At 41.8% G+C, this 27,416-nt stretch overlaps 1 protein-coding gene and 1 pseudogene across 1 annotated transcript in view; both read right to left on the bottom strand.

The window, feature by feature from the left end:
• Positions 1–27,416, bottom strand: part of RFX8 (regulatory factor X8) — a 237,595-nt gene that overhangs the window by 173,332 nt on the left and 36,847 nt on the right.
• Positions 17,710–18,700, bottom strand: LOC140595868 (large ribosomal subunit protein eL6 pseudogene; annotated as a pseudogene).

The raw sequence follows: 27,416 nt of genomic DNA, 5'->3' as shown, positions 1-27,416 counted from the left end.
TGGGGGAAGTTGGCCCCATCCAAGCCACTAACAATATGGAGAGTTGGTTCTTCAGAGAGGTGCCAGGAAGAAAACAAGTAAACACATAAAACATTAACCTAGTATTACATTAGTCTGGTTTATAAAAGATGCTCAAAACTGGCTGGCTTATACAAAGTGCTTAAATGACAAATTAATAAAAAAGGGAAAAGCACTGTGTCAAAAATTCGTAGGACTGTCATGTAGAAAAGAGAATGGAATGGGATGGAAAGAGGATGAAGCTCAAAATTATACACAGAAGTCATAAAAGAGGCAGATTTCAGCTCAATACAAGGAAAACCCCTACTAGAAATGAGGACAACAAAAGGGGTACTTCACAAAGTGGTGATCTCCCCTTTCCTCGGTGAGCTCTAGTGGGGAAGGGATGCAGAAAAGGGGGTAAGTCAGGTGAGTTGGGTTGATCCCAAAGACCTCCTCACAACCTCAAGCTCCTATGATTCCCAAACTACTTGTTTCCACATTAGCAAACCCTGAAGCAGCAAAGAAAGTGCAGACCAGAGGGAGCACAGTGGACAGCACTGAGGTTTTGGGGGTTTTTTTACTTAACATTTACTGAGGCCTTACTGTGTTCTAAGTACAGGCTAAGTGCTTGTATCCCTTGCCCCATTTAACCCCCAGGGTAACCCTTGAAAAAGTTTTAGACCCCCATTTAATTAATGAGGAAATTGGGGTACAGAGAGGTTGAGTAACTTATCAAGAATGACATGGTAAATAGTAGAGCTGGGACCTGAATCCAGGCCACTTGTAACTTAAGCCAAAGTTCTTAACCGCTTTGCTCTTGGGGGACAAGCAGTACTGCTTCTTTGTAGAGTGTCATCGTACACCTACCTCTGCTCACCTACCCCCTCCTGCCTGCTCTGAATCAAGGTCGATCGGGTCCAGATGGTAGCAGGTGCATCTAATGAGATGTGAGGGTATTACTCACAAGAAGCCAAGAGTGGCTGGGAGAGAATCCCAGATTCACATCCCGGCACTTGAGATGTCAAGAGCAAACGTTATGGCCATGCATTAGAAACAAGCACAACAACAAAGCCAGTGTTATCCTTGAACCCTTTCCAACTCCAATCCATCCAACTGCTTTGGTCAATGCATCAGTTAGTTAAGCCAGGTAGGCCCCTGTAATGGCTCCTATCTTCCCTCTGGGGAAGAACAAATAATTTAGTTTTTTTAAGTTTTCAACTTTTCTTATCCCTTTAAAAAACTGATTTCATTGTACGCTTAAAAAGCTATCAGGAAGAAAGTAGAATTATTTACTACTTTAATTCCCTATTTGCTTATCAGGCAGATATTTATTTAGCATCTACTATGTGAAAGATCTCGGGTTTTGCAGCAAAGATGAGTATTTATTTCACATAGCAATTGAAAACACACGTTTCCTGGAGTAACTAATAAGGGAATCCATAGTCAAAAGCCATACCATTTAACTTAAGGATCCCTGGTGGCCATAAGTAATTGAACCACCAGAATTCATATTAAAAGCTGCAGTAGATGCCCTACCACTTTCTGAAAGGGCCTTCTCCAGGAATATTCAGGATTAGAAATTTACAGCTAGTTCATCAAACTGCAGACAGATATTATGAGTCTTGTACCTGCCTTCAGGGCTCATGATACTTTAGGTTTCTATTAGGTTCTTTAACACACATATTCACACATGTTGCTAGTTTACCCTAGAGCAAAACAGAGTAAGCAAGACAGCCTCCTGTTTTCAAAACTAAATCAACTCCTGTCCAGTCTTTTTCTAGAGAGTGCAGGGAGGAGCCTCTCAGACACAGAGAAGCAGCTGACCAGGACTGCTCAGATCTGCCCTGGGGCCCTCACTCTGTTCTCACTGTCCACTGTGCCTGAGCCCAGTCGTGCCTCTAGCTCTCGTGTCAAGACAGTCCTTTTTCTTTGTGGCCCTGGGATTACTGACACAGCCAAACTCTAAAAATATCACTTCAACACTAACTAGTAAGATACACTAAGAAGCAAATATAAGAACAAATAAAAGAAGCATAAAAACATCCAAGTTTTTTTTTTAAAAAAAATCCAAGTTTAGAGAGAACTACATCCAGTCTTACTGCATAGATACTCATGGACCAGATTCATAAGCTCTATCCCAATTGTTCTCAATCCTGTATGCATGTTGGAAGCACCTAGAGAGCTGTGTGTGTGTGGGCGGGGGGGCGGGGGGTGCATGGGTGTGTGTGTGCTTGATGAGTTTCCTGAGTCTTACTCTCCAGTGGTTTTAGAACTTGGCTGGCTGTCCTACAGATGGCTAAACCACATTCCTAGAGACCCTAATTTGCTTATTCAGAGGTGTGACCTAGGCACAGGTATTTTTAAAAGCTTCCAGGTAATCTAGTATCCTACCAAGTAGGGAATCATTGCCCTAGACCACATGAGACAGAATGAATCTGGACACCATTGAATAAGCTTCCCAGTTATAACTGACTGTATTTCTAAAGATGGTGCAACAGTATCCCCTAACCCTCATGCTCTTCCACAAGGTGTCATTGACAATGCACTCCATTAAAGATATAGTCTATAACATCATATTCAATGGTGAAAAACTAAGAGTTTTCCCCCTAAGATCAGTAACAAGACAAAGATGTCCTCTCTTACCACTTTTATTCAACATAAAACTGGAAGTCCTAGCAATCAGACAAGAAAAAGGAATAAAAGGAACCCACATTGGTAAGGAAGAAGTAAAACTGTCACTATAAAATCATAACATGATACTCTATACAGCAGCAGAAAGACAAATTAAGAAAACAATTCCAATGACAATTGCACCAAAAATAACAAAGTACCTAGGAATAAACTTAACCAAAGAGGTGGAAGACCTGTCCTCTGAAAACTATAAAACATTGATGAAAGAAATTGAAGATGACACAAATAGAAATATATTCCATGCTCATGGATTAGAAAACAAATATTGTTAAAATGTCCATACTACCCAAAGCAATGTATAGATTTAATGCAATCTTTATCAAAATACCAACAGCATTTTTCACAGAACTAGATCAAATAATCCTAAAACTTGTATGGAACCACAAAAGAACCCCAATAGCCAAAACAATCTTGAAAAAGAAAAACAAAACTGACGGTATCACAATTCCAAATTTTGAGTTATACTACAAAGCTGTAGTAATCAACAACAGTATGGCACGCACAAAAAAAGACACATAGATCAATAGAACAGGGGAGAAAGCCCAGAAACAAACCCACAATTATATGGCCAATTAATCTTTGACAAAAGAGGCAAGAATATGTAATGGGAAGAAGACAATCCTTCAACAAATGGTGCTAGTATAACTGGACAACTACATACAGAAAAGTGAAACTGAACCACTTTCTTATGCCATACACAAAAATAAACTCAAAACGGATTAAGGACCTAAATTTGAGACCTGAAACTGTACAAGTCCTAGAAAAGAGCACAGGCAGTAATTTCTCTGACATCAGCCATAGCAACATTTTTTTAAGATATGTCTCTTATGGCAAGGGAAATAAAAGCAAAATTAAACTATTGGGACCACATCAAAATAAAAAGCCAAAAAAACAAAACAAAACAAAACAAGACAAAATAAAAAGCCTCTGCACAGAGAAGGAAACAATCAACAAAACTAAAAGGCAACTTACTGAATGGGAGAAGATATTTACAAATGACATATCTGATAGAGTCGGTATTCAAAATATTTAAAGAACTTATATAACTCAGCACCCCCCCAAAAAATAATCCAATTTAAAAATGAGCAGAAGACATGAACAGATGTTTCTGTAAAGAAGACATCCAGATGGACAATAGACCAATAAAAGATGCTTAACATCACTCATCATCAGGGAAATGCAAAATCAAAACTATAATGAGATATCACCTCACACCTGTCAGAATGGCCAAAATCAACAACACAAGAAACAATAGGTGTTAGTGAGGATGTGGAGAAAAAGGAACCCTTGTGCACTGTTGGTAGGAATACAAGCTGGTGTAGCCACTGTAGAAAACAGTATGGAGGTTCCTCACAAAGTTAAAAATAGAACTACCCTATGATCCCATAATCACATTACTGAGTATGCACCCAAAGAATACAAAAACACTAATTGGAAAGGATATATATATATATATATATATATATATATATATATATATTCCTATGTTTATATATATATTTTTTTAAATTTTTATTTATTTATGATAGTCACAGAGAGATAGAGAGAGGCAGAGACACAGGCAGAGGGAGAAGCAGGCTCCATGCACCGGGAGCCCGACGTGGGATTTGATCCCGGGTCTCCAGGATCGCGCCCTGGGCCAAAGGCAGGCGCCAAACCGCTGCGCCACCCAGGGATCCCTATTCCTATGTTTATAACAGCATTATTTACAATAGCCAAATTATGGAAGCAGCCCAAGTGTCCATTGATCAATGAAGGGATAAAGATGTTACACACACACACACACACACACACACACACACATACACACACACACGAAATATTATTCAGCCATAAAAAAGAATGAAATAAAAAAAAAGAATGAAATCTTGTCATTTGCAAAAACATGGATGGAGCTAGAGAATATAATGCTAAGTGAAATAAGTCAGTCAGAGAAAGACAAATACCATGTGATTTCATTCAGATGTGGAATTTAAGAAACAAAACAAATGAGCAAAGGAAAACAGAGACAGAAAGACAAACCAAGAAACAGACTCTTAACTATAGAGAACTAACCAATGGTTACCAGAGGGATGTGAGTGGGAGGATGGGCGAAATAGGTGATGGGGATTAAGGAGGGCACTTGTCATGATGAGTACTGGGTGATGTAGAGAATTGTTGAATCACGGGACACCTGGGTGTCTCAGCAGTTAAGCATCTGCCTCCAGCTCCGGGTGTGATTCTGGAGTTCCAGAATCAAGTCCCACATCCGGCTCCCTGCAGGGAGCCTGCTTCTCCCTCTGCCTATCTCTCTCCCTCTCCCTCTTTCTCTCTCTCATGAATAAATAAATAAAATCTTTAAAAAATTGTTGAATCACTATGTTGTATGCCTAAAACTGATAAAACACTGTATGATAACTATATTTGATGGGCACTGAGGAGGGCACTTGATGGGATGAGCACTGGGTGTTATACTATATGTTGGCAAATCGAATTTCAATAATTTTAAGAAATTAAAAATAAATAAGTAAAAATAAAAAATAAAACAAGAGGAAAAAAGGCAAAAATAAAATTAAAAAAACACTATGAATTTAAGATAAAATTTAAAAATAAAAAAATATTTAAAAAGGAATTAAACTAAAAAACTTAATAAAATCTAAAAAGGAAAAACAAAATAGAGTCTAATTTCCCTCCCCTTTTGTCTGATTGGGCATGTGTGCTTCAATTAATAAAGTGTGACAAAGCTAAGGGTATGTGTGACTTCTAGGCTAGATCATAAAAGCTATGCATTTCTCTCAGCTTTGCATGGGATTTTGATGCAGTCTAGCAACCCTGGGACTACTGTGCTAGGGAAGCCATGTGTAGGCATTCAGGTCAATAGGCCCAGTCATCCCCACTACTCCGCATCTTGGGGCCTTAAAACCAACACAACCACCACCTGAATACAGGAGCCAAAGAACTACCAGCTAAGCTCTATGCAGATTCCGATCCACAGACTTCATGGATGTAACAAATGGTGGTTGTTTTATACCACTAAGTTTGAGTAGATTTATTATGCAGCATTATTAACCTGAATACCAGTTGACTCTAATGTGCAGCCAGGGTGAAGAAACAGCCTCTCATTTTGTGGCCCTTTGCCTGCGTAATTATACTTCATCTCCCCAAACTAGTGCAAGAGCTCCTGCCTATATTTCAGGACTCCAAACTGTACCTTTCATCTCTAGCCAATTGCTCCCTCATGGAACAGTCCCAGCAGCCCTACTCTCATCTAGGTCCAGATCCTGTGGTATGTATGGGCAGGCCTCACCTATAGTTCACGGGCCGCTTGTGGCAATCACCATGGGATAACCCCTGAGTGTGGAAAAGTTCCCCTATGTCACATATGCCATCCCTGTGTTCACACACAGCCAATATTTCCCATGGGCCCATGTTTCACAGTGATCAGCAATATATCTATTCCTAATAGAGTAACATAGGAAGACAGAAATTACATCTTTCCCAGTCCTGTCCTCAGTGAGGTTGAGACACAGCAACTTGTAGACTCATTTTAAAGGGTTTTACCTTTCCTTTTAGAGGCTTTTCTCCACATATCTTTTCCCAAATACTCATTGCTTCCTCTCAAACTTGTGGGAGATCTGAGTGCCTCTGGTAAGGCACTGAGACTTACCTAGAAATTTATATTGCTCTTTCTAAGGGAAGGCAAACCTTGAAATAAGATGTAGACAATATGGAGGCCTCCCAGAGTTTGGGCCCAAGTCTGCATTGCTTGTTATAAAGGACTGAAAGGAGCTGAGACATGTCTCTGGATGTAACCCATCATGCCTAGGCTGCTGCTCTATGAAGTTCTCTTCCCTTCTAGACCCAATGCTGATAATCAGATTTCCAAGTTGGTCAATGGCTCCAGAAGTTTTACTGAGGCATGTGGTGATCTAAGCTTGTAGTCTTTGTTTTTTTTTTTTTTTTCATCAAAAAGCTCTGCAGTTAATGATGAACACTTGAGCAGCCACCTTATCAAATACATGCCTCTGAAAGATAGCCTGTAATTGACAGGAGAGCTTGACAGAGGCCAAAGATGTGGACTTTTTAAGGTTAAGTGTGTTATAGCTTTGACAGGAGTACGTTTCAAGAGGTTAACATTGCACCAAAGGAAGAGATGGAATTTATTTTAAAGGCAGGTCTTAACTCAGGCCCATGAGCTTGGAGATGTGGAAGCAATAAAAGACATTTGGCTTTAAATGAATTTGGCTATTACAAGAGCCATTTGAAACTACCCTTCTGTAAAGGTAAGCTGTGTCTCTGCAATCTTAGAGGATGCATTCTGAAAAGAAAATGTCTCCTTACTGTGAATTTGAGCTGTATTGGGAAAAATTATGTAGGCACATTAGAATATATATCAATTAAATATAATAACATCAATACTAGATCTAAAATGGCATTCAAATTTCTTGCTAGCAATAATTGCAGTGACTTATCCTGTTTGTCTTAAATTAAATTTATATTTCAGTAAAACTATTTTTTAAAAGATTGATTGATTGATTTATCTGATTGAGAGAGAAAGAGAGAGAGATCATGCAAGTGAGGGGATGGGTAGAAGGAGAGAATCTCAAGCAAACTCCCTGCTGAGCTCAGAGGCCTATGTGGGGCTCCATCTCACAACCCTGAGCTGAAACCAAGAGTCAATCGACTGAGCAACTAAGGTGCCCCAAAACTTTATTTTATTACACTTTCTTATTATTTATTTACTCATGAGAGACACAGAGAGAGAGAGAGGCAGAGACACAAGCAGAGGGAGAAGCAGGCTCCATGCAGGGAGCCCGACGTGGGACTCGATCCAGGTCTCCAGGATCAGGCCCTGGACTAAAGGTGGCGCTAAACCGCTGAGCCACCCGGGCTGCTCCCAAAACCTTATTTTAAAACTACAAAACTGAAGGTTTGACTTTTCATCCAGTCACATAAAAAGGACTACAACACTATCCAGGAATAATGAACTTGCATTTCAGAGACTGAATATGGTATTGGAGTAGGTTAGGGTAGGGAAAGGGTTTTAATGATCTTCTGATGTTCTTCACTCAAAGCTGTTGCCAATAAGCTACTCCTTGGGGATACCAAAAGATCCTTTTCTGTTTTTAAAAGAATTAACACATTTTATCAAGAATTATTATGAGTATGGGACACCTAGGTGGCTTAGCAGTTGAGCGTCTGCCTTTGGCTCAGGGCGTGATCCCGGAATCCCGGGATCGAATCCTGCATCAGGCCCCCTGCAGGAAGCCTGCTTTTCCCTCTGCCCGTGTCTCTGCCTCTCTCTCTCTCTGTGTCTCTCATGAATAAATAAATAAAATCTAAAAAAAAAAAAAAGTCAACCAGGAAATTAGAGAAGAATTAAAAAGATTCATGGAGGGGGCATCCCTGGGTGGCTCAGCAGTTTGGCCCAGGGGGTGATCCTGGAGTCCTGGGATCGAGTCCCACATCGGGCTCCCTGCATGGAGCCTGCTTCTCCCTCTGCCTGTGTCCCTGCCTCTCTCTGTGTGTCTCTCATGAATAAATAAATAAAATCTTTAAAAAATAAAAAGAATTATTATGAATATTTGAAGAAGACTTTAGTGCAGGATCTCCATCTTTTTTTCCCTCTCATTTTCCCCAGCTAAACATGGATTTCTATAATTAAAATTCTAGCCATAAGAAAAAAGAACCTAAGATAGACCTTGAGCCAGCAACCAGGCAAAAAACTATAATGCTCTTTTGAGCTCCTGAGGTGACTTCAATTAAAGAATAAGACTGTCAGGTCACATTCTTAGGATAATTAAAGTATGATTACTATTGTGAGTCTAACATTCTAAAATTTTTTTAAAAGATAAATAAGTCATACATGGCTGTTATTTCTCCAGGGATCACTCTGTCTCAGAAGAAATGTCTATGCATTGTCACAGGTTAAATATAGCTAAGAAACAGAGGCATCAGAATGCATCTGGACAATGCCGGCTTCCTCAGTTGCACTTAATTTTTTTTTCATTGGAGATAATATCCATACAGAAAAATGCCCATATCACAGGTGTCCAGCTGAGTGAATTTTCACAAACTGAACATACCTGTTTTACTGGTGCTTAGGTTAAAAAAACAAACAAAACAGAATATGAGCTGGCCCCAGAAGCCCCATTCTCTCACTCCAGGGGTAACTAGCATCCTGATTTTAACATCATTGATTAGTTTTGCCTGGTTTTGTACTTTCTATAAAGGAATCATACAGTATGTTCTCTTTTGTGTCTGGCTTCTTTCATGCCATGTCATGTCTGTGAGATTCATCCATATTGCTGCATGTAGTTATAGATGGTTCATTCTCTTTGTTGGCGGGTATTCCATTGTGTGAATATACCACAATTTATTTATCCATTCTACAGTTGATGGACATTTGGGTAGCTTCCAATCTGGGGCTATTATAAAAAGCCAGCTGCATGAGTTTTTACACAGTGCCCAGGACTCCTCCTCATTTGAGTGAATGCTTCATGGAGGTCTTTGGAACAGCACTGGCCCCTGATCTCCCAACAGCATTGTCAGTCTTGTCCTTCAGCTGGCAGATGCAGACCTTAGAAGAGAAAGGCCACAGCTCTCCACCTGCGAAAACGGATTTCTTGTTTTCATGAAAAAAGTTTTTAAAAAAAGATCAGCAACTGAGAACAGAAGTAAGTATTGTTTGCATTATCACAGAGAGCTGAGCAGCTGGCCACAGGGAATTTGGATCAGAGATAATAAGGTAACTTATCTTATTGAAACAGGATCCAGGCTAACAATTCTTGAGCAAGGAATAGGGCATGCCCAGAGAAGTAGGAGATAGTATAAGCTGAGAGGTGAAATACTGCCAAGAAAGCATAACTGAACCATCTCATCGCAATGGGGTATGAGTTTAAAACAAGGGCAAAAAGCCAAGATTCTTCGTAAACAAAATCACTAGCTTAACTCTTCCCTGAGAAAACAGGGTTTGCATCTTGACTCTGGGTTGCCCTGGGGATGCTGAACAAACTCTCTATACAGTTCTGCTTCTCTGTAAGGAGGGCAGGATTGCCACACCCTTGCCAGGCTGTGAGGCTCAAGGAGACTGTAGGTGAAAGTCCTGGCAACACTGAACAGATCTGTTCCCTTTCGGCCCCCAAGTGCCATGGTTTACACAAAAGATCTAGAATGCATTGCTGAGAGCTCATTTGTTTAAATGGGCTAGAATGTGAATTGGAGGAAAGTCAGAAGATGGACTGCTTGTTCTTACTGAAAATGCAGAAGAAAACAAGTGAGAAGACTGTATCACTGTCAGTGTGGAGCAGAAGAGTGAGTAGAGGAGGTCAGGGTGCTCCCAAGAGAATGGATGAGAGCTGAGAGGCAGGATTAAGGGCAGGAGAGGGCAGTACATGGAGCAGTTTGCCCTTTTATTCTGCTTGGCCTCACTCTGGGCATATCCAACCCTGGTTACTAAGAGAAAAGCTTCTATGGTTGTTTGTATATTACAATATTCTCGCCTATCCAGACAAACCCATCAATCTTAGGCATTTGACAACTTGGCTAGGTTGTCCAAGAGACCCGAGGTCCCAGCATTTAGGATGGCTTCAGGCTTCCCCTTCCCCGAATTCTCTGTGTAGGCCCTACATTGGTGGCTCTGAGACAGTTTCATTTCTACTGCTGGTGGTGATGTCAAGTTTGGATTTCAGGGCAAAATACAAGGTTATCTTTGGAAATAAATGGCAGGCAACAAAATGATGCTTTGAGGTCCCGGTGCCTAAAGCATCACCACTGCAGTCCAGCTGTGTGCAGGCAGGTTTCCACCAGGCCTGGAGATGCCTCACCAACCTTCACCAGCAGGGCAACAGCCCCAGCCTTATGAGAGGCTGCAGTAGAGAAAGAGCAAGTGCTCTGGAGCAAGCAGGAAAACCACTGCAGCTCAGCTGGTGGCCCACCCAGGCGTGGCCCTGAAGCCCCTGTTGGAATCCTGCCTTCACCCTGAACCATGGATGTTATATGTGTCCTCAAAGCTACTTATTTTATCCCAGTTGGAAAGAGAAAAAGTGAATATCATTAAATCTACTTTACAAACAAGCTCAAGCAAACACAGAAATAATAGATGATTGGTCAACGGATGCAGAACTATAAGCCATAGGTCCAGGTTCCCACACCTTCCAGGATGAACATCAATCTCTGATACAGGCAGATATGGCCATCTCTCAGGTTCTGAATAACTAGACCCTGGATTGAGGGGTCACAGATAGCAGTGCTGCTAAAGCAGGATGTGGGGGGACAGGGATTAGCTAGTTACTTCCTAGATTTAAGAGACAATTAGGAGGTAGAGCAAACAAGAGTTGGTGACAAGCTACTGGGGAAGAGGAAAGTGAAGATGCCCCTAGGTTCCTGGTCTGTGGATCTACATGGATGGTGGCACAATCACTGTACCAATCAGCCCTGGAAGTCACCCTTGATTACAGAGAATAGCTAACTGGATTTCAAGAGTCCTTAACTATTTCGTATTTCAGTAAGATCCACAGGGCCCGTACTCTATTAGAGGCAGAATTGGGTGAGGCTGGGGTAATTGATATGAGCGACCAATTCCCCCTAAGAGCTGATGAATCTGCTTAAAAGTCATCTATGGCTTCCCACTGCATTGGGAATCAAATTTGAATTCCTGCCCATGGTCTCCAAAGCCACACAGGGGCTGGCCTGTTCAGACCTTCCCATTTCATCCCCCCATTCTCCCTCTTACCTCCAGCTTATGTTCACCTCCAACCCACCTGCAAATCTGAGGCAAGCCTGGGATCCTCAGCCTCAAGATCTTCAAATGTCACCTCCTCAGAAAGGCCCTCCTCAACCAGCCTCTTGGGTCACTCTCTAGCCAATTTCCCTAGTATGTTTTTCTTCACAGCACTTAACATTATAAGAAACTACAGAATTTGTTAGCATGTATGTTAGCCATTTCCCCAACCACATTTTATGTTCAATGATAGGAGGCAAGAGCTGAGCAAGAGAACTGGCACAGGGTCATCCTGGTGGGGATAGAAAGAAGTGAGCAGATTTACTTAAGAGCTGTTTAAAAGGCAGAACTGGCAGGGTTTGTAAGTAAACTGGATAGGGAAAGTGAAGACCCCTTCTAGATCTGCATGGATGATCGTGTCAATCACTGAACTGGACTGCCCCAGAAGAGGGCCAGTTGTGCATATAAAAGGTATGAGTAGGCTTCTCACTAAGTTTGTGGTGCCTTTGAGGCATTCAGGAGGTCTTACCAAGTGTGCAGATGATACCTGGGTCTGGAGCTCAGCAGAGAGGTCTGAGCTGGATATATAAGTTTGTGAACTGCCTCTGGGTGGCTGGCAAAGGACACAGTGCTTGTGGATGAGATAGCCTGATAAGAACAGAAGAGGGACACAGGAGGGGGCCTTGAGCTAGCCTTGAGGAGTGCTTCAAGTGGAGAGCTGAAGGGTTGAGCTTGAAAAGGAACCAGAGGGGGTGGAAAAGGACAACCAGGTCACAGTGGCTGAAGATGGAAGAGTATGTTAAGGTGTGGGTAGCCTTCTTTGGCTTCCAAGCCTCCCAAGACCCTGGGAGGGTCATTTCCAGCCTTGTCAGCCAGCGCCTGAGATGCAGATATGTGTGAACTAGATACCCAGGCTTTCTAAGTGATCTACTGCACAGCCTTCACAACCTTTACAAATGCTGACTCACTCAGGCCTCACAAGGACCCTATCCATTACTCCAAGGCACACAGAGGGTAAATGACCCACCCAAGTCACATAGCCAGTGAGTCTCAGGATTCAAACCCAGAGTCTGTGGTCTTTATTACCACATACAGTAACAACCTCCCTCACTCTTTTTTTCCTCCCTCCCTTTTTGTAGCCTCCTCTTTTGAAAGGACTGATACAATATCAGATAATTTGCAATAGCCAAATATCAACTTTAGTAACAAAAACATTAGTTCTAAATGCAAACATAAGGTATGGGCCAGTACCCTCTTAGGCATTTGGTTAAGATAATGATGCAATCTTGACAGCCCCCGCCCCCCCCAGTCTCCCCAAAGAATTGCTTTGTCATCTTCAGAGGGAGTTCACAAGCCCTAGGATGCTTCAAAGAGGCTTCTGAGATCAAGATCCATACATATGGACACTGGGCCATTCAGGCCTTCCCCTCCCTCCCGAATAGTGGCAAGAACACCAGAGCTAGGGTACACTGGAGCCATTCATGGTGAAATCAGCTTGGCCAGCATGCACTGCTGCAGACCTTAGTGCTGGGCACCTTTGCACATCAGCTGAGCTTCTTGACCAGGGTCTAATTTGGGCCTGCTTCAGTTATGACCTGAGTAGGAAGATGGTCTAAGTAGAGAGTATCTCAATGATTTTGTATGACCTTAAGAGTTCCTCTTCTTTTTTTTTTTTCTTAAAGATTTTTATCTATTTATTCATGAGAGACACAGAGAGAGAGAGGCAGAGACACAGGCAGAGGGAGAAGCAGGCTCCATCCAGGGAGCCCGATGTGGGACTTGATCCTGGGTCTCCAGGATCACGCCCCAGGCCGAAGGTGAGCACTAAACCCCTGAGCCACCCGGGCTGCCCAAAAGAGTTCCTCTTCTTAACAATCTGTCCCTCATCATCATTCAAACCATGCTTCCTTCCCTGTAATGTTGATAACCAACATTTCTTTGTTGCCATTGCCCTCACAATTGCAAAGTCTCTTTAAAAGTTTGAAAACATGCATTTTGTTTTTTTAATTTAAATTCAAATCACCAACATATAGTACATCAAAAGTTTCAGATGTAGTTTTCAATACTTCATCAGTTGCATATAACACCCAAATAACACAGGCCGCAGAAGTGTCTGGTGTAGATGTGTAAGCAGGCCAGAGGAGCAGAGGGAGATGGAGAGAGAAAGAATCTTAAGCAGGCTCCATGCCCAGTGTGGAGCTTGACATGGGGCTTGAACTCACAGCCCCAAGATCATGACCTGAATGAAATCAAGTCTGACACTTAACCAACTGAGCCACCCAGATGCCCCTGAAATCCTGCATTTTAAATGAAAAAAAAAAAAAAAAACTGATATGCAACCACTCATGTCTTTCACAAGACTATACAATAGTTTCTCTTTAGCTTCATAAAATCCCAGAGCAGCCAACTTTAGTCACTTTGTATCCAAATAACACTGTATGATTTGATGAAAAGCCATGTTTTATTGTCATAAAATATAGTATTTTGAAAACATCAAATTGCTATTATACAGGCTCTTCTAATAGCCTATTCAGAACTTCCTTCATTTTAGGGTACAACTTCCTATTTTAAAAACCACATAAACTCTCCCACCCGTTCCCCTTCCAACCTAAAGGGTTGGAAGCAATCTAATTATGTAGTACTTTTATTTTTCCACTGCTATTGCCACTTTAACATCAAATATTACCAAGCTCTAAGAAATGCACAGTAATATTCACTTTTGTTATTTTTCCTTGTTTTTAAGACCATACATTCAGTATCTTCCCCAATGTGGCTGATTGCAATAGTGATCTATCTGGAAGATATATTATTGCCCCATGACCAGAACCCAGAGGGAACCAAGTTTGCCTTTGCATTGTTGTGATTGTTATGTGGATTTTGTAGTTTAAAAAAAAGAAAACTAGATTCTGCAGTGACATTCTTTGTAGAAATCTGACCTTTGGTGGGGCTGACTAATCTCATCAACCAATTAATTTCACACTAATTACTCTGCTCATTCATTCTCAGCAAATAGTAAGCAAAACTTCTAAGAATGACTGACCTTCTCACCTGGGCTCAGCCTGGCTTTAGGCCTTCCCTTTGAATTCATGTTCTTGATGATGATTCTCAACTAAAAGTTTGATTTGATCACCCTTGCTCTCATAGTATCTGTCTGAAGGGCTGTGGAAACAGGACCTGGGTTCACATTCTTGCTCTAGAGTCAGCCAGACACTTCTGGGGACGGGCTTCCTTGACTTCTCCCCCATTCTCCATCTGTGCCCCTAACCCACCCTTGCTCCCCCAGCCAATCAATCACTAACTCTTGTCAGGTCTGCCTCTTAAATATTACTCAGCTCTACCTGCTTCTCTCTATTCTCTGCTATCACATCCTGGCTCAGCCTCCATCACCTTTAGCCTCATAATAGTCTCTGAAGTGGACTCCCTGCCTCCAAATATGGGGTCAATCCATATAAGTGCTCTTAAAAATGCAGATTTGACAACAGCATAAAATCCTGCTTAAAATCCTCAATGGCCGTCTGTTACTGGTAGGTCAGAGGTGAGGTATCTCCTTACTACCCTGAAGCTCTGCACAGACCTGGCTCTGCTGCCTTCCCATTCTTGTCTCCTCAGCTCCCCCATCTGAGACGGCTATCTCACACAGTTTGAGACCAGCACATACACTATGCTAGTTCACTTCTTCACATGATGCCTCCTGACATTACTTTGGAAGGACTTCTCCCCACTCCTCTTCACCCTATTCCTGATTATTCTGCAGTGTATATGGCTTCTAGAAACCTGCTCTGCATCCGTGCCCTGCACTCCATTTTATACACTTCCCCAGGTCCAACGAGTGCCTGTCTCCTGATTCCCTGAACATCCTACACTTAATGGAATTTCTCCAAGTATACCTCCTCTTCCAGCCCAATGTACTTGTGGGTAGGTACAATACGTTTTTTTTCTATATCTCTTGCTCAGTACAGAACATGTCATAAAGTAGGCATTTAGTAAATATTTGTTGGCTGGTGATGGGGTTGGGCTTCAAGGTGGTTCTTAGAGTACTAGACTTCCATCTATATCCCATAGAAAGCTCCATTTAGGCTTCCACAAATATTTGATTCAAATTTCATTTTTAAAAGTGTTAAATTATTTTTCAGACTTCAGCATAAGATTCAAATATGTTATTTACAAACATGTGACACTGCAGATCAATAGACTAAGTATGTTGCAAAGTGAAATCATTTTTGTAAAGACTGAATAAATCTTCCGTCATTTGCTGGTCCCTTAAATTCCAAGGTTATAAGGCTGGTTATTTTTAAAACTGTTACAGTTTATAGCCATTTATCTATGTGAATTAGGAATCTCTTATTAATTACAATGTGACCAAAGCAAATGGCAGAAATAAACTAAAGCCTGAGGCTGGTATCAGACTGCAATGGTTTCCCATAACCAAAATTTCTTTCTTTCTTTTCTTTCTTTCCTTTCTTTCTTTTCTTTCTTTCTTTCTTTCTTTCTTTCTTTCTTTCTTTCTTTCTTTTCTTGTCTTTTCTTTTTTTTTTCTTTAGATTTTTATTTTTAACTAATCTGTATATCCAACGTGGGACTGGAGCTTACAACCCCAAGACCAAGAGTTGCACACTCCACCGACTGAGCCAGCCAGGCGCCCCCATAACCACAATTTCTATTTTTTCCAGTTATTAAAACAACCTATAATTCCATTGGCTGGCTTCACAATGTGTGAGTATAGTTAAGTTTGAAGTTATGCATACTAATGAAATATACCATTAGCCCCTTGATATCTTAGGGATTTCTCTAAGATGTTTGAAAAATGGGTCTAGCCATTTCTTTAAATGTTTGAAAACTACTGGCCAAGGGGAAGAAGAATCCTGAGACTGAGGCTGCCCAGAGATTCAGCACTCAGTTCCCAAGAAAGTAAGGCAACTGTTAGGGACTGGGCCCAGGAAGGCAATGGAAGAATGAGGGATCTGGGAAGAACACTTCCAAGTTTTGTAAGGAACAGGGAAGAGCAGGAAATAGCTCTGTGTCCCCTCTACACATTAAGGTTCCCAAAGGTCTCCAGGTCAGTCCCACTGCCTACTTCACAACAGGGCCCTCTCTGCTTTGCTGTTGGGAAAGTCCTGAAGGAACAGATTCTCATGTACCTGTGTGCTAGTCCTCTGGATGGACAGTCCCTGTCCCTGTAACTCTGCAAGGGGAATTCTAAAGGGACAGAAGTGAGGGGAAATAGGCCTCAGGCTTTTTACAGGAACCTGGTAGAGCTAAACAGGGAGGCATAAACCAGGGGCTGCCAGTATTAGGGATGGCATAAAGGTCCCTTCCTTCTCCCTCCTACAGATATTGTACCAAACCGGTGTTATGGGTTAACTGTTCAACTGGGGTTTGTGTGCCCTTCCCCTGGTCCTTGTGAGTTTCCTTCTAACTCATTTAACAGTTGTAAATTGGGCACAATATGCTCTACTGGGTCCTTCTTTCTGGGGTTTCTTTTTTTTTTCTTTCTGGGGTTTCTATAGCCATGCTTGCCCAGGGCTCCCTAACTCTCACCCTGAATAAATCCTTCCTTTGATTCTGTTTTCCCTTCAACCTACTGTCCTATCTCATCTCCTGCCTTTCATACTGAAACTTCTTGGAAAAAAAAGGATACTCTACCTGTAGACTATCATGTCACACTCCCTCAACCCCACTATACCTGGTTTTCCCCTGCTACACAAATGGTATTGTTCCCTCAAAGGCATTAGTGACTTCCTTACACTAAAATCCAGCACCTTTCTGTAAGACCTGCATCCTCATTGACAACTAGCAACCACTCCTCATCCCTGAGATACCCTTTGCTTTTGTGACTGCTCCCTGCTCCCATCACCTCCCTGGCCACTTCTTGCTCGTCTCCAAGGATATAAATACCTCTTCTTGTTCTTCTCAAGGAAGATGGCTATGTTTGCCAGGGCTGCTGTAACAAGGTACTACAGACTATGTGGCTAAAACAAGAGAAATTTATTTTCTCACAGCCTTGGAGGATGGGGTCTGAGAATGAGATATTGGCAGTAATAGTTCTCCTCAGGCCTCCTTCTTTCCTTGGCTTAGACATGGTCATCTTCTCCCTTGTTCTTACATGTTTCCTTCTCTCTGTTTTTCTGCGTCCTAATATCTTCTTAGGAGGACACCAGTGTTACTGGATTAGGTCCCACCCTGTTGACCTCATTTTAACTCAGTTGCCTCTGTAAAGGCCCTGACTTCAGTACATTCTGAGGTACTGGGGGATCAGGACTTCAACACATACATGTTGGAGAGGAACACAATTTAGCCCATAGCAATAGTCTTCCAGATAAGGTTCTTGACCTTTTTTTTTTTTTTTTTGGATCAGTTGTTTAAGAAATTTAGAACACCAATTTGTGAGGGTAAACTCTATTTGTGAGAGAAAACACAGAGTGGAGGTAGCCCTGAAGCTGAGGAACAACTTTGATTTTTGGCAGAATTTGCAAGTCCACAGCTTTCTGATTAAACTTGCGTTGCTCTGTAATCTCATATTTCTCCTTCTCTGTGTCAAAGATCTCCCCTTCCTGGTGTTTGGGTTTCGGCAGCTTCTTCTTCTTGAAATAAGCGTCAGTGAAATGTATGGGGATTTTCACACTGCTGATATCAATTTTGGTGGAAGTGGTAATGACAAATTTCTGGTGTGTTCTACGCAGAGGAACTCAGTTGAGAGCCCGTGGTCCAGTCACAAGTAGCAAGCCACTGCTCAGTTGCTTCAGGAAAACTACCCTCTTGCCTCTGTAACGCCCAGGGAGGATAATCAAAATGGTCCCAGGAGTGATGGTAGCTTGCAGCTTTCTCACATGCTGACTGAAAGGTTTTTTGCCATGGCTCAACAGCTTTCAAGGCACATCTTCGGTAGGATAATACCTAGACATTTTTGCAAAGTTTAACCACTCAGGTGCCACCATCCTTGTCACCACCAACTGGTTTTGTAACAGTAGCAAGAAACTTCTCCTTCTTTTTCTTTTCAACCCTGGAGTTAGCTGCCAAATACTTCCTCTTGTGCATGGCTTTTCTGGAATACATAGCTGATCAGGAATATCTGCCAATTCCTCTGACTAGGACAGGGTTTCAGCTGCAGTGGGGCTTCCCCTTGTTTGGTGTTTTAGCCTTGAGGTTACCCTTTTTTGTCTTGCCACCAGCATCAACCTTCTTGGCTTCAGGTTTCTTCTCCTTAGTATCTGGCTTCTCAGCTTTTTCGCCCGCCATCTTGCAAGATGGAAAAGAGAACCAAGGTCCCCGCTTCTGGTCTATCGGGATTCTTGACCTTTTTTTAACCCTACACACATTTCTAACACTTCATATATCATTATTCAGTGAATACGTCTATCAATTTCATTTTTTAATTAAAATATGTATCTCATTAAAATAAAGTGGAACAATCCTCTAGTGTCTGTAGAAAAGGTTAATAAGAGGATATGATTTACAAGTAAATAACTATATCTCAAAGTTGTTTGCTGAGCTCTGAGACCAAATTTCTACCAAGTTTTCAGACATCTCTCCGTGATGGCTGGTACATCACACAGCGTTCTCTCCACAATGCCATTCTCACTCCTTACCCCTCATATGTTCACAAAATTCCCCAAAACTCTTTCAATGACTTCTCTTCTCTGCTTCACCCCATATGCAAGCATTCTGTCCATCCTATATGTCCCTCCCTCAAGACTGGTTACATAACTTTTGAGACTAAATTCAAAATCTGTAGAGCTCTTTGTTCAAAATCTATCAAGAATTTCGAGACAGTGACTGCAGAGCTTTAAACCAAGCACAGGACCCTTGGAGCATGGTCCTATGTGACTGTGAAGGTTGCATGCCCTTGAAGCTGACCCTGCCCCTCCATTATCCTTCCCACATCACCCTGCACTCCACCCCTATTAATGCCCTGGATTTCCACACTGGCCTCTTGTGACCCCACATCCATCTCACTTCCCCCATCCAACCCCATCTGCCCAGTAACTCCTACTCAACAACATCTGCACCTGGTATCCTCTGCTCAAAGCCTTTGGTATTTCCTCATTTCCTACCAAACTGGGCACAGCCTCTTCAGGCCAGCATATTAGGCCCTGATTTCCTGACTCGACTCCTACTCACACCTGTCTGACACAAAGCTTGAGGCAAATGTTCTAGTCACTCTCCTCAGACTCTTCTCCATATGGCTTGAACTCCAAGCCTTGTGTTTCTGAAATCCTACCCTTTCCATCTGTGCCATCAGAACCTTTCCAAAGATCAAGACCTACCTCTTTCAAGAAGTGTTTTCTTGGTCTGGTCTCTTCTTTCTGGTTAGCCCCACATGTACAGGAACTGTGGTAAGCACTTAACCGCACACTGCTTCTTGCCAAGGGCTTATGAGCTTTTACCCTTTAAACCTCCCATACTCCCAGAGGCAGGTTCTATCATTATGCCCTGAGGTACTTAGAGGGCCTGGCTGTGTTATATAAGGTCACTTGCATGGTGGTGGACCAGGGTTCAAACCTAACAGTCTGGCTCAGAGTCTGTGACTGTCTTGTGCTTTGTGTGGATGGTATTTGTGCATTTCTTCTATATTCACACTAGACAATGAGCCCTTTGAGAAATATAGATCTTTTTCATCTTCATTTTCCTTGAGGCACCTCCTTTGTTTCCATGTTCAGCCCATATTGTTTATGTGACTGAGCAGGAAGTTTTGAAATACAGGGTTAGCCCAGAAAGATGCAATGACCAAATATATTACCTTAAATTTCTGAATACTCAGCCAATTACGGATTCTTTGGAGTGATACCAACCCTTTTCAAAGCAGTATAGTTTGGGGACCATTCAGGAAATATGTATTTGTCAGTCACACTTGACTTATGAATTGGTAGATTCAACTCTGTTGGCTTGCCTTCCTTCCTTCCAAATGAGAGCTAACTGAGGGGATCTTTGATTGAAGGGAGGCCATCCAGCTCCCCCACATTTGCCCTGTTGTTTGGTTTTGTATTAACCTCTGTCTCCACCTCAAATCCCACCTCCCCCACCCCCCAGGCTAGGCTCTCAGAGGGTAAGGGAGGAAGCTGTATTTCTTAGTCTCCCACTATTTCTTTTCTTCTCACTGGCACTAAGGGAGGCAGCTTCTTTCAGAGCTTCTGTTGGGCCCAAATGCAAATGGTTCTCTTCTAGCCCTTTCCTGCCCAAGAACCAGTGATGCAGAGTAAAAACTGAGGGAGGTTTTAGAGAGGGGGACATATGGTCAACAAAAAGAGAACAAGGGAAAAAACAGATTACAAAGCAGTGTGTGTAATAGGATCCATTCTTTTTTTTTTTTTTTTTTATTCATGAGAGACATAGAGGGGCAGAGACATAGGCAGAAGGAGAAGCAGGCTTCCCCCGGGGAGCCTGACAGGGAACTCCATCCCAGGACCCCGGGATCACAACATAAGCCAAAGGCAGATGCTCAAATATTGAGCCACCCAGGTGCCCCTAGGATCCCATTCATTTATATATATATATATATTTTTTTAAAAGTCTATCTGTTTATTACATTCACATTTTTTTTATATTCACATTTTCAAGCCCAAAATTTCTCTAGTAGCTCAGAACTACCACCAGCTGACCTTGGAACACACTTGTTAGAGAAAGAGATGAATAGTCCTCCCAAGTGATGCTGAAGATAAAACACACTCATCCATTCATATCTTCTCCATCACATTTTCATCAGACACAAACAGTCTCCTCTGGAAGATGCCCACTCTTATATTTTTGCATTTAAATCAATGTGTGTGTTATATTTTACCCATAGACATTTGAGAAAATATGTTTTGTAAAAAGGAAGATATACCTGGGTGACTTGGTCAGCTGAACATCTGACTCTTGATTTTGGCTCAGGTCATGATTTCAGGATCTTGAGACTGAGCCTCACATCAGGATCTGGGCTCAGCACAGAGTCTGCTTATCCCAATCTCTCTGTTCCTCCCCCAACTTTTGTGTACGTGCTCTCTCTGAAATAAATAAATACAATCTTTTTAAAACAATAAATAAATAAATAAGGAAGATTTACTTTCCAAAGATATTCACCAAAATGTTTTTAGTGGTTATATCAGAGTAGTGAATCTTGGATGCACTGTCTTAGCTTTTTTAAAATGTATTTTAGGGGCACCTGGCTGGCTCAGTCAGTAGAGCATGTGACTCTTAATCTCAGGGTCTGAGTTCAAGCCCCACGTTGGGCATGGAGCCTACTTAAAACAATAATAATAATAATGTATTTAAAATTTGTTTTCTATGGTCGAGTGTTACTTGGGACGTGTGTGTTTTGTGTTAATTGGAATTTTAGAAGCATGTGACATGTAGCCTTCACTCTCGTGCCCATCTCCTCACCTCACACAATTCCCACCCTGGTTGCTGTTGGGAGAAATAGGAGGAACTAGGTGCCACCAAGGCCCTTTGCCTGTGGTCTACAGGCATGTGAGTGCCTTCACTGGGCAGAAACTCGGTCAGGAGTGTACCACTTCCCCTTCAAGTGGGAATTCCAAGTCTAAGGTAGTGATGTGATTTGACCCAAGAGGGTGTAACAAGCCTGGAGGAAAAGGGAATTGAGCAGAGTTCTTCTGATTCACTGTCTTGTGTGTTCACCACAGCGCTCTACTTCCTGCGGTTGCTATTTGCCACACTGGAGGCCGGGTGTCAGCCCAGAGCTCACTAGTGATTCCCTTCTTGGGACTGTGTGAGGGAGGGACAGGGGATGATGACTCAGAGGGGGTCCTTCCCCCTGCCAGCCAGTGCCCCCTCCATTCTGTCCCTCTTGCCCCCTCTACTTTAAAATGTATTACCTGCCCTGCTCCTAACCTCTCCTCAACTTACTGCAATCTGCTCACCACAAGATAACATGTTTTTGGCATTCTAGAAATGCTGGTTGAGTGACCAGATCTTCACATACTCTGTACTCTACCCAGATTCCATGTTGCCCTTCACACCTTTGCTTAGAGGTCTCTTAGTAACTCCAGGCCTCTCCCACCCCTTTGGTGGAAATCCAGCCTAGGGGAACAGAAAGAACATCACTTCAAACAATACCCTATTTCTCTACCTCAACATTCCCCAGCTTCAAATAAAAGGAATAAGGGAGAAAATGCATGAATATAATGAAAACAAGCCAAGAATGTCTGAGAAGTTGGACACTGTGTCCTATTTGTCCCTGACAGCACCAACAGAACAAAAATCTGCCTGGGTCCATGCTCTTGCCACTCATCCAGCCTGGACTCCTCTCCCTCCCACTTGCTCTGTCCCATCCTTCTGCACAAAGCCTTCTCAGCGCATGTGAGCCCACAAAAGCTACTTGTGACAGTGCTTGTATTATGAACTCACTGTTCATCTGTTTATATCTTATCTCCTCCCAGATACAAAGCTCTTTGAGGACTGAAATCATATTTCTGGACACAGCAAAGTACATTGGTCTTGGGACTGAGATCTGGGCCAAATGCCTGGCTCAACCCCAGGGTAGTTATAAGACCACAGGTAAGTTGCTTGAACTGCTTTGGGGCCTCATTATCTCATCTGTCAGGCAACAATAATCTCTACTGCATAGGACTGGTGGAAAGATTAAATAAGACAATACATCTAAGATTTCTGGTAATTTAGGTGTTTTCTCAACATTTAATTTAACATTTTGTCATCCTTCCCAATACCTAGTGCAAAGCTTTTCATATAAATGTTCAATAAACATTGGTTGTTTGATTGACAGATGGTGAGTTACATTCCATTCCTTCCTGAATCTCCTCTGTATATCTCAAAGGTTTGGCCCATAGGACTGTACTATGGGAAAGTTTGGATGCGTACTTTGATAGACACAATAAATTAGAGATAAACATTATTGATTTTTATTTAACAATTCATCTATAAAGTAGTCAATACTTTTTTCCATAGGTGCCTAAATCCAGAGAAAAATAACATGAAAATAATATATTTGAGAAAAAGTCCATGCCAACCAGTCCTAATGGAGTAGGACTTAGCTGAGCAATTAGTATTATCTTCCACCTTTTTTCTTAAAAAACCTTTAAGAAAATGTGATCCAGGGCAGCCCAGGTGGCTCAGCGGTTTAGCGCCACCTTCGGCACAGGGTATGATCCTGGAGACCTGGGATCCAGTCCCAGGTCAGGCTCCCTGCATAGAGCCTGCTTCTCCCTCTGCCTGTGTCTCTGCCTCTTCTCTCTCTCTCTCTCTCTCTCTCTCTCTCTCTGTGTGTCTCTCATGAATAAATAGATAAAATCTTAAAAAAAAAAAAAACCTTAAAAAAATGTGATCCATCCATTACAAAATAGGTGTATGGGACAGGGATTTGGCTAGAAACAGATGGCATACCTAAAAGGGGTAACTGAAAAGAGTTTGTTAAAAGATATTCTTGCATTTTGTTTTGCTTGGTTTGGTTTTGTTTTGTTTTACAAAGGATTATGAGAGACCAAAAAGGATGGTGAAATAGTCCGTGTTACAACAATGGGTATCTTTAATTCTGCTAGATCTAAACGGGCAAAGGGAAGGAAAAGTTATTGGTAACCAGCAAGAGTTACCTGTTAGGGATGGCCACCTGACATGTGCTGAGCTCCCCATTAGGGGAACCCAGATCTGCAGAAAGGGAACTGGTGGAACCAATACCCCAACTTTCCTCCAATATCCTGTCCTCCAATATCCTACTGGGGCTTCACCCCAATCAAAAGCCAAAGAGCAAGCATTTCTGTTGGTAGTCTATTGAAGTTAACCCCCTGAGCACAGAGTTGGATGGACAGTAGATACCAAAGGCAAATTGAGAATATCCAGCAGGATAGGAAAGGAGAAAGAGAAGTCAAGGGAAATTACAGTAAATAAGAATAAGAACAAAAATGGATGCTAGAAATAAACCCAAACAAATAATTTTATTAATTGTAATAAATGTAAACAGATGAAAGAGATTTTTAGATAGGTAAAGCAAAAAGATAATCCATCACAATTTCCATTTAAAGGAGACATAGCTCAAGCAAAAGTTAATGACAGGTGGAAAACAGAAAAAGATACATCATGTAAATACTAATGGAAGGAGGGCTTCTCTAGTAATACTAATATCAAATATGACAGGATTAAGGTAAACATTTTTAATGTAAGTTAAGAAACCAAAACACATGGCAGCTCTGGTGGCTCAGTGGTTTAGCACCGCCTTCAGCCCAGGGCCTGATCCTGGAGACCCAGGATTGAGTCCCACATCGGGCTCCCTGCATGGAGCCTACTTCTCCCTCTGTCTATGTTTCTGCCTCTCTCTCTCTCTGTGTCTCTCATGAATAAATAAATAAAATCTTTAAAAAAAAGAAACCAAAACACAAAGAAGATATAAAAATCATGAAATCATACCTACTTAGTAGTAATATAATCTTAAAACATACAACATTAAAATTGATGGATTTACAAGAGGTAACTGACAAATCTACTATCATAGCAGGAGATATTAAAACATATCTCTCAGAACTTGACAGAAAAAGCAGACCAATGGTTTTAAGAAAATTAAGGGTCCTCAAATTTGAACAAAACATTTAAAAATAGCTAACCTTAGTAGATAACATATAGGCTGCTGCACCTGTCAAGCAAACAACACCCTTTCCCTCTGCCTAACACCAACCCCCTCCTGCCCCCACTCATGTGTGCTCTCTCTCAAATAAATAAAATCCTTTTTAAAAATTAAATAAAATTAAATTTAAAAATTCAGTTCTTCAGTCATACTAGGCACATTTTAAGCATCTAACAGCTCCATATGGCTAGCCATAGTATTAGACAGTGTAGTCCTTATCCATGAAGATGTTCATGGAGCAAAGAACTGCCCTTTCCAAAGTATTCCTCCTTGTCTGCTGGCCTATGCTAGGCTATGGAACTTTCCATTCTAACCTCAATATAAAGCAATTTTCCTGCCTAAACTACTATGTAAGAAGTAAAGTAGCTCTGGACTAACAAAGCAGCCCCTCTTCCAATGGCCCATGAAAATTTCTATTTAACAACAGCACTAGTCACATTATATTCTTTCTTTGTCAAAGATCAGTAAACTACTTCAGAAAATATTAAAGCCCTATGTAATGGAAGCAGTAAGGTAGTTTGCAAGTGAATTCATAGCATTAGATCTCAGAGAACCTCAGCAAGAAAGTGGTAAGAATTCCCTGGGTCCATTCTCTCCCCTGTCTCTACATTGAGTACCTCTGGGAACAAAATGGAAGGAGAGCTCATGGCAACACTGCTCACTGTGTTTAAGCTCCCACCTCCCATTGTCCAGGGCTTCATGATGAGCCCAACACCAACATACTAGGCCACCTGTCTCCTCCTTCCCCTACGTGGCTTAGCCAGAAAAGAGGGCTTATTTCGGATAAAGAAACGAAACACCCCAATCAGGTCATTCTTTCCACGTTGGTATAAATTCAAGACATGCAGAACCCTTGGGAGGCTCTTCACCACATGGCCATGCCCTTTTTGCCTCTGAAGCCTTGTGCTTGTGGAAAGAGAAATTCAGAAAAACAGTTCAAGGGCTCTGCTTCTGGCACAGCTACTGACTCACAGTGAAACCTGGAGCAAGCTTTTTTGGCTGAGATTCTAAAACAGGAATAAAGTCTTCCCTACTTATATCCTAGACTATCATGAAGGTCAAAGGAGAATACATATTCTATGTAAAAATACCTAGAAAAGTATAGGGTACTTTACAGACCTAAAGTATTATTTTAAAATCATGTTGGTTCAAGTTTCCCAACATATACCCAAGAAAGACTTAAAAGTAGGTATGCCCAACAGGCCTTCTCATTTCCTGTTGGGGATATAAATCAGAATAAACTTTTTGGGGGGAAATGAGACAGTATCTACCAAAATGTTAAGTGTTCATACCATTGGAGTCATAAATCCCATGTCTAAGAGTAACTGGAGAAATACTCACATGTGTTGATGAAGATGTATGTGCAAAAATTTCACTGAAGCATAGTTTGCAATAGCAAAAATTAAAACTCGCCTGAAGTTCCAGCTGTAAGTAGTAATTAAAAACTTTTTTAGCTTTTAAAGTCCCAGGATATACTTAGCCTCACTTTTTTCTTTGTTTATTCAAGAAGTTTCTGTAATGAATCCCACAACTAAGGCACTGTACCGTGTGCTATGGTGCAATGGAGGGATTTCTTATTCTGACCTTGGGGTGTTTGCAGTCTGACGGGAAACACAAGAGATTTGTATAAAGAATAATAATGCAAGGGAGAATGGCAAGTGCCCAAAGGGATAAACCAGATAAAGGATTCTGGGGTCTCAGAGCGCATGTCCTGGGGAATGTAACAGGCAAGAGGAGGGCTAGAGATTTGTGAATGGGGGCACTGGCCCTGAGTTGTGAAGTGGTGGGATTTGGAAAAGTAAACATCACTTTCCAAATGTAGAAATGAATCGAGAAATGTTATAGCAGTTTAAGCAAGTGCCAAAGTTTACTGCTGTTTTTATTTCTAATGACTAAACTGACCCTCTTGCCACACACCACTCCTTTGTTGTTGTTTAACCAAAAGGAAAGCAGGTGAACTTGGTGCCCACTAGTGGTCTACCACCTTCCCTCCTAACAGGAGCATGACCCCAGGGTGGGCTTCTGGAGCTCTGGCTGAGTTTCAGCAGTGCTGGTTCAAAGTTACCAGCCCTCACCCCATAAAAAAAAAGCTTTTAGATAGATTTTTCTGGTATCTGGAAATCTCTGGACAAACCTGATCTCTGAATTGTGTCAAAAGTCATGTTTGTGTGCAACCCATGCTCCACCTTCTGTACAAGGGGAAGTAGCTTATGCTCACAGTGGCCTGACACAGTCAGTGTGGTGGGTATGTAGAGCCAATCTGTGCTGTGCTTCATGGAACGAGGCCCTTGAGCAAAACACTCCTCTGTGAAACAGCAATTCTAACTATTTCCTCCTAAATCCTTATTTCAACATTTTAGAATATCGCTCGATAAAGATGCTTATTTTTTTCTTTCTTTGTTCTCATTATAGTTTAAAGAAAGCTTACATGAAGGTCACCCCTTCCTCTGGGACTAGGGC

The sequence above is a fragment of the Vulpes vulpes genome, chromosome 16 (genome assembly GCF_048418805.1).
Source record: "Vulpes vulpes isolate BD-2025 chromosome 16, VulVul3, whole genome shotgun sequence".
NCBI lineage: Eukaryota > Metazoa > Chordata > Mammalia > Carnivora > Canidae > Vulpes > Vulpes vulpes.
The sequence above is the reverse complement of the archived record's forward strand: the minus strand, read 5'-3'. Positions and strand labels throughout refer to the sequence as shown.